We start from the raw sequence: 9,231 nt of genomic DNA on the forward strand, positions 1-9,231 counted from the left end.
ATCTATAAAAGGAAAGTAACTGATTTGTTATAATTTCATTTACCAACTTCAGATGGATCTCTGAGTAGCGTTCCTCTGTAAAAATCCGCAAGGTAGTAATTGCTGTATTCGCAAATGTTGCAAAATTATAAAGTTTTGCTGTTTTCTTTTTTTATATAAAGCTAGTGCACTGTCGTAATTAGCTTGCGCTGACTGCAAAAGTTGTAAATTAGCAGCATACGCCAGGAAAAGTTCGTTTAAACACGAATTGTTCTCCATTTTACCAAATTTACAAATTCATTATAATTAACAAAAAATTATTTTGTGGCAGGTGATAGTCTCTCCTAAATCGAGCAGCTGATTGTGTGTCAAAGACAAAAAAAGATTGCTTAATTAAAAACTTTATTGACTCAATTAACTGCCTGTCTGAAAATAGTATAACGCTGTTTGCAAGTGGACTACTCATATGTATGTATTTATGTATTTCTGCGCTCCTATTACAATACGAACAAACTTGTTTGCAGAAAAAGGTAGCAAAATTTAAAACAAAATGTATTTTCATAACTTACGAAATTCCAAACGCTGAGTGTTTTGTATGTGAAGTAAAATATTCAGATCTACCGTACTCTGTTTGGCTAGAAGTTTGAATGAATTCATGCAGCCCTCTATTATGTCCATACATACATTCAAACGTATGCATATTTAAAATGTTTAGGCATACTAATAATAAGCTTTTTGTGGTAATAAGCTCTTTGTGATGCCTGAGAACAGATTTATTTTTGGAAATTGGAAAAGCTCCATTGGAATATTTTACACTGGAATGGTCAATAAGAAAAACAAATGTTATAAAAGAACTTAAGCGGTGTTGAATATTGCGAGTTTTCGAGAAAGAAGTATCGAATTTAAATGGTTATAATAATAATAATGGGGGACGCTGGGGAGGGGTTTATACTTCTAAATATATATCATCAGAAAATACTGAAAATTCGCTTCAGATAATACGCTCTTTAAAATACATTTATGCAAGTTTTATGTAATAAGTAAATAAACTTTTTAAAGTTTCATAAATTACATTTTACAAAGAAATCAAACATTTTCAACCAGCTTCAAAAAAGGGGAGGTTATCAATTCTTCGGAGTATTTTTTTTCTTTTACATATGTATGCCCTAGTGAAGTAATATAAAGTGTACCAGCTAACTGACGTCTTCATATTTGAAAGCAAAATTTGATTTTGTTACTATTTATTTATTCTTTCATTTCTAGTGTTCCCTTTTTTCAAATCTGGCGTTAACCCTTGGTTTTGTTGCATACCTCTGTTCAATTTCGGCTTAGGTCCTCAACCTTCCGGACTGAAAGTATCAATACTACAACGCTATGTGTGCTTTCGCACAAACGGCAAGAATTTCTTGGCATTTTTTTTTAGTTTTTTATTCAAAACATAAAAATACATAAGTTCTCACTCAAAAGGGTTAACGTGAAAGTCAAATCAAAAAAAATTTTCTGATAATAAATTGTCAAATAAGTGTACCGGAATAGAATGTCATTGCTATCTGGCACACTTTATATTATTCCACTATGATGTATACCACCATATATAGCTTTGGACCGCGTGAACCGATTCTAATAATTCTTTTTTTACCGGAAAGATGGTACCTTAAGGGTCGTCCCGTAATTTGGTTTAGTTCCGATCATTAAATCATGAAAAAGTTAACGGTACTTCTAAATTTCTATAGGAGAATTGAGGTCGGTTTTGCTTTTTGCTTAAAAATTACTTGTTTAAAAAAAGTTCTATAAACACAAGATGCACTCAACTTTCAAAGGTAATACAAAATTTTACAAAAGAATTTTAATATAAATAAATTAAATAATTCCATGACATTTTTACACATTTATATTCATTTTCGTCGATTTCTGGTTTCTTATTTTTTAATACTTCGAATACCGAAAATTTAACTGAACTTGTATTTATCGTGTAGCTCATTTTGGTGGAACGAATTCGAAGTTGGCAAATTAAATCTTCGAACCCCAACNCAAAATTTTACAAAAGAATTTTAATATAAATAAATTAAATAATTCCATGACATTTTTACACATTTATATTCATTTTCGTCGATTTCTGGTTTCTTATTTTTTAATACTTCGAATACCGAAAATTTAACTGAACTTGTATTTATCGTGTAGCTCATTTTGGTGGAACGAATTCGAAGTTGGCAAATTAAATCTTCGAACCCCAACCCCACCCCTTGTGTGCGCTAATGCTAAGTGCTCATATTTACTCAACTTTAAACACCTTGTGTGTAGTTTTTCTCTACGTGACAAATTTGGTATGTAAAAGTAAACAGACAGTATTTAATTTTGCACACACTTGGAGAGGAAACTAGTTACCTCTCTTTATATGCGTAAATTTAAACAAATTTTTTTAGAGGAAATTTTAAACATTTTATGTGGAAACTGTGAAATTGTTAACAATAAATGTTTAGAACGCAAAAAACAAATTTGAAATTTGTTCTACGCCACACATATGATAAGCAAAAGTAAGCAAGCAGTGTTTAATTTAATTAACACAGTGTGTAAATTTGCATTCATTAAGAGAGGAAACTGGTTACCTATCTTAATATGCGCAAATTTAAATACAAATTTTTTAGTGTATGTATTGTTCTAAAACAAGACACTTATTCCCAGCGATCTAAAAATTGTACAGAGACAAATTATACATCTGAAACTTTGCACAAACTTTACAGACTTAAGATTCATTGAAACACTTCCGAAATATTTGAGTCGAAAAATATTCAAATTTTTAAATTGATCAAAGCATTGCGAAGTTCATTTCGATAGGCAGCGTCTCAGCGGAACAAAAGAGAATGAAAAATTCTTCCACTTATTTGCTCTCGTCCCTGATTTTGTTTTATATCGAGCAAAGCATTGTTACGTTCGTGCGATTGTAGGCAGCCATACAGCGGAAGATTTGCACAAAACAGAAATGTTGCTTTTGGCTCTGTACACACAGTCATATACATATAAATCTTACATAGTTTATTTTGCCGTTTTTTTTTAGACAAATATGGTTCGATACGCATTATAAACGTACAGAGGAAATTTATATATCAAATTAAAGTGCTCGATCAGAAACTTTGCACAAACATTTCAGATTTAAGAATCATTTGATATACAGTGACGAACAAAAGTATTGGCACAGTGCAATATATGCAAAGTTTTTTATTCTAATTTATTTTCTATATTTTTTCATTAAAATATAGTTCATTTTACACCAAAAAATATAAAAATAAAATCTCTTTCAGGAAAATTCAATAAATTTGCGCACTAATTTGCAACTTTCTATTCAGATCTTTTAGAAAAATTCTAAGTATGCAGTTTTATAGTCAATTCAATCTTAGTATGACAAAATGCAAGCTTAAAGTTGCTAGAAAATCGCGTTGATATTTAGCAATTTTTTTAGTGTTGCTCATTTTCTCCATGCGAAAAATAATTGTCGAATATACTTTGTATGGAAGAACTTGCGTGAAAAAAATTACCGAAAATCAACGCGATTTTCTAGCGACTTCAAACTTGCACTTTGTTATACTAAATTTGAATGGGCTATAAAACTGCATACTTAGAAAGTTTTCTAAAAAATCTGAATAAAAAGTTGCACATTAAAGTGCAAATTAAATGAATTTTCCTGAGTTTTGCACAAAGTTTAGAGATTTTAGAATGAAAATTAATGAGATGTAGAATGAACAATATTTTTATAAAAAAATATCGAAAATAAATTAGAATAAAAAACTTTGCATATATTGCGAAAAATTCACTGTGCCAATACTTCTGTTCGGCACTGTACATATTTGCGCGGAAAGATTTTTAAAATATTACATTGAGCAATTTTAAAATCCAAAACTGAATCTCACACACGCATTCTCATTTTCAATTTCCAACAACAATAATTTTAAGCAATTTCATTTCTTTATGTTCAATTTTGTATAATATGAAAATGCTGGAAAACTTGAAAAAAATCCTGACTGACGAAGTGAGCGAACGGTAAAGTATTTTAAACTCTCAATAAATATTCGTTTCAGAGAATCTGATTCTTTCAGTTTGCGGTTTAGAGAAGAACTCTCTCCATACTCAAAAATTAAGACAAGTGCCACCACTGACTATTTTGCGAGATTTAGTCGACTGGGTATTTGAACCTTAGCCTGGTGTAATTAATTAAAACCACTTGGAGGATCGATAAGTTTCGTATCCAAAAAATAAGCACTGTCAGATAGTTAATATGTTGTCCGGATAAGAAAGGGCGTCGATATCTACTGTTGTTTCTAAATATCCACAGGAGCAAGTAGGAGTAGGGAAGATGCACCTCATGACTTGATAGTAAAAGTTGGAGCAGTTGTGATGTTAATACGCAACCTAAATATGTACATATGAAGATTTAGTTAATGGTCTCGCCTAATAGTTAAAAAACTACAATATAATTGTTCGGATGCCGCAATACAAATATGTACATATAAAGGGTTAGTTAAAGGACTTTAAACATGTGATTGATTCAAAAGAAAACGAATTTTACTACCCCATATAAAATAACAGCCCAGCGAATCAACACTTCCTTTTTTATTAAATCGTCGCGAATTCAAAATTATTGTATCGTTCGCAATAACAATAAATAAGTCACAAAGTCAGACCCTAGCAAGAGGATTGCTTTAGGCATGGCCAGCTATGAATACGTATTAATAGAGTATAATCTTGCCAAAATACCAAAGTTAAAGTTAACTACCAAAAGCAATGCATGTTGTTTTTAGAATAAAGATTTTTTAGACCACGGAGCACCCCGGTTTTCGGGGATTATTACAATAAAAATAAAAATTTAGAAGCCAAGTTTTGATCGCAGTTATAATTCATTGACAAGGAATTATCCATATATTCCAATTTTTGCTCGATGTTACCTGCGGGAACTTTTTGTACCAAATTTTGACAAAAACTTAATTTTTGTTGGGTTTTCATCATTCCTCATCCACTCCTAATTATATGTACATATTAGCGCTCGTAAAATTATCCGACTATTCCACTATTCGGTTAACCGATAATTCAATTCGTAACCGTTCGCATACACTGAGAAAAAGGATTAGTTTTGACAACTAAAGATATTTAGTTCCCGAATTTTTACAATATTTGGGAACTGTTACTAAGGATTGGGAACTATTACCATGGGTTGGTAATAATAACTAAATATATTAAAGCTTCTAATATTCATCTAGGTTGTACCAAATCGTTAATTTAGTTGAAGGGTTTGGTAAATACTAATAAATATTTTTTTGAGGCATATTTCTAAAAATTCCATTCAACTTAACATATGTTTGATAAAAGGATGTCATTAGCTCTGCTAGTACAGATAAGCTTTCTTTCGACACATGGTTTAGTCATAGTTACCAAATCTTAGTTGAGGCAACCACGATTTGGTTTGAGAGCGGAACATATTCATGCTTGTGAGCCACCCCCACGATTGAGAGAATACATTCTATCATTCTTGAGCCACCCCTAAATAATGCTCTCTCTGAGCTCATGGGTGTTTCACATACGAAGAGCACCAGCTGAGCAATGCACATAGTCCCACTTAGTGAATCGTTTGAATGCGCTGGTATGCCGACCATTCCATAAAAACGATTCAATGAATGAGACTGTGTGTGTGGAAATCATTGCTCCGCTACCGCTGTTCGTATATGGGTGAAACACGCGTGTGAATACAGAGCGCTCTGTAATCTATGGCATGTCGATCACTGCGCTAGGTAGAGAAAGAAAAGTGTGTGCTTCTATGACATGCCCAGACTTGTTTGTCTCAGTTTCAGTTTTGCCCACAGTATACCAGTAGAAAAGGTTTTTGTTGTTGTGGCTGTTAATTTGGTCCCCATAAAGGACTTGAGGGTTGCGAGCAACTGCTTTGCCGCATTCAGGGTGCTGTGCAGCAGAATAATGGGGTGAACAATTTTAACATCGGATAAATGGCGAGAGAAATATTGTTATGCGCTTCATAAGTAAACATGAGCGTAATAAAATACTTTATACTTAAATACAACTAATTAGCGCTATTTTTGCAATTCGAAATGTTCTTAAAAATATTTAATAATATTTACTACTTTCATCTACATTGCTTTTATTGTACGTTTTCACGAGTAGTTGCAGTTTTCGGCAATTGTCCNATTCATTGACAAGGAATTATCCATATATTCCAATTTTTGCTCGATGTTACCTGCGGGAACTTTTTGTACCAAATTTTGACAAAAACTTAATTTTTGTTGGGTTTTCATCATTCCTCATCCACTCCTAATTATATGTACATATTAGCGCTCGTAAAATTATCCGACTATTCCACTATTCGGTTAACCGATAATTCAATTCGTAACCGTTCGCATACACTGAGAAAAAGGATTAGTTTTGACAACTAAAGATATTTAGTTCCCGAATTTTTACAATATTTGGGAACTGTTACTAAGGATTGGGAACTATTACCATGGGTTGGTAATAATAACTAAATATATTAAAGCTTCTAATATTCATCTAGGTTGTACCAAATCGTTAATTTAGTTGAAGGGTTTGGTAAATACTAATAAATATTTTTTTGAGGCATATTTCTAAAAATTCCATTCAACTTAACATATGTTTGATAAAAGGATGTCATTAGCTCTGCTAGTACAGATAAGCTTTCTTTCGACACATGGTTTAGTCATAGTTACCAAATCTTAGTTGAGGCAACCACGATTTGGTTTGAGAGCGGAACATATTCATGCTTGTGAGCCACCCCCACGATTGAGAGAATACATTCTATCATTCTTGAGCCACCCCTAAATAATGCTCTCTCTGAGCTCATGGGTGTTTCACATACGAAGAGCACCAGCTGAGCAATGCACATAGTCCCACTTAGTGAATCGTTTGAATGCGCTGGTATGCCGACCATTCCATAAAAACGATTCAATGAATGAGACTGTGTGTGTGGAAATCATTGCTCCGCTACCGCTGTTCGTATATGGGTGAAACACGCGTGTGAATACAGAGCGCTCTGTAATCTATGGCATGTCGATCACTGCGCTAGGTAGAGAAAGAAAAGTGTGTGCTTCTATGACATGCCCAGACTTGTTTGTCTCAGTTTCAGTTTTGCCCACAGTATACCAGTAGAAAAGGTTTTTGTTGTTGTGGCTGTTAATTTGGTCCCCATAAAGGACTTGAGGGTTGCGAGCAACTGCTTTGCCGCATTCAGGGTGCTGTGCAGCAGAATAATGGGGTGAACAATTTTAACATCGGATAAATGGCGAGAGAAATATTGTTATGCGCTTCATAAGTAAACATGAGCGTAATAAAATACTTTATACTTAAATACAACTAATTAGCGCTATTTTTGCAATTCGAAATGTTCTTAAAAATATTTAATAATATTTACNTTGAAGGGTTTGGTAAATACTAATAAATATTTTTTTGAGGCATATTTCTAAAAATTCCATTCAACTTAACATATGTTTGATAAAAGGATGTCATTAGCTCTGCTAGTACAGATAAGCTTTCTTTCGACACATGGTTTAGTCATAGTTACCAAATCTTAGTTGAGGCAACCACGATTTGGTTTGAGAGCGGAACATATTCATGCTTGTGAGCCACCCCCACGATTGAGAGAATACATTCTATCATTCTTGAGCCACCCCTAAATAATGCTCTCTCTGAGCTCATGGGTGTTTCACATACGAAGAGCACCAGCTGAGCAATGCACATAGTCCCACTTAGTGAATCGTTTGAATGCGCTGGTATGCCGACCATTCCATAAAAACGATTCAATGAATGAGACTGTGTGTGTGGAAATCATTGCTCCGCTACCGCTGTTCGTATATGGGTGAAACACGCGTGTGAATACAGAGCGCTCTGTAATCTATGGCATGTCGATCACTGCGCTAGGTAGAGAAAGAAAAGTGTGTGCTTCTATGACATGCCCAGACTTGTTTGTCTCAGTTTCAGTTTTGCCCACAGTATACCAGTAGAAAAGGTTTTTGTTGTTGTGGCTGTTAATTTGGTCCCCATAAAGGACTTGAGGGTTGCGAGCAACTGCTTTGCCGCATTCAGGGTGCTGTGCAGCAGAATAATGGGGTGAACAATTTTAACATCGGATAAATGGCGAGAGAAATATTGTTATGCGCTTCATAAGTAAACATGAGCGTAATAAAATACTTTATACTTAAATACAACTAATTAGCGCTATTTTTGCAATTCGAAATGTTCTTAAAAATATTTAATAATATTTACTACTTTCATCTACATTGCTTTTATTGTACGTTTTCACGAGTAGTTGCAGTTTTCGGCAATTGTCCCTGGCCGACTATACGTGTTAAAGCTAAATAATTTCACAATTTCTACCCTATAAAAGGTTTATATTTTAATAAAATGTGATCAATTACTTAAGAATATATACATTCCGATCAAACTATAGTACTGAATGCTTGAAATTGAAAAAAAGTGTATGAATTTTGAATCGTTTGTTTATATTTTATGACATAAAAGTATCTTAAGAGAGCCGCACTGAGTTGTCAATAACATAAACAAGGTATCATGCCATGATACAAATATTTAAAGGTAAAACCGCTTGCTCTATTCGTCGGTCATCATCTATTTTTAGAAGTTGGTCTATTTTATAAAATTGAAGTTTTGAGAACAACTCAAATGCCAAATAAAAGTTAAACAAAAAAAATAAAAAATATATGAAAATATTGAAATTTTCTTTTATTTGAGACTAGAAATGAGAATGTATTTGTGAGATCACGTCGAAAAAATCCTTAAATATGTATCTTGATTTTTTTTCTGGAGTGCAATGGGGTATAGTCGTTGCGCTGGGTACGCAGTTACAGTTGCATGGCTATACTCAATCCCGAATCTTGTGTCCTCGTTCGCGCACTCTGGGCAACGTGAGCAACCCATGTGCGAGATGCGGTAACCAATCCGAGTGGAGCCTTGGGTCACGGCAGAAAGAGAGTGAGCTTCGGTGGGGCCACTCCGACTTATTCGGTTTAAGGGCTCACTGAAGTCTGCAGCGTCTGTTCACCAGTAGGTGCGGCTGCAAGCGGGTGTCTGCTTGGAGCAAGCGGCTCGCTATATAAACGTGTATTTGGTAGCGAAACCACCCCCGTCCCAGCAATGGGTTGTGCGCTAGGCTTGGGACCCGCCACGTAAAAACCACTTCCAGTGAAGAAGCAAGGCAAAACCTCGGATGAGACCCCCCTTATGATG

Source organism: Rhagoletis zephyria, unplaced genomic scaffold (genome assembly GCF_001687245.7).
Source record: "Rhagoletis zephyria isolate East Lansing unplaced genomic scaffold, Rhagoletis_zephyria_1.1 Rzeph_scaffold_00984, whole genome shotgun sequence".
NCBI classification, from domain to species: Eukaryota; Metazoa; Arthropoda; class Insecta; order Diptera; family Tephritidae; genus Rhagoletis; species Rhagoletis zephyria.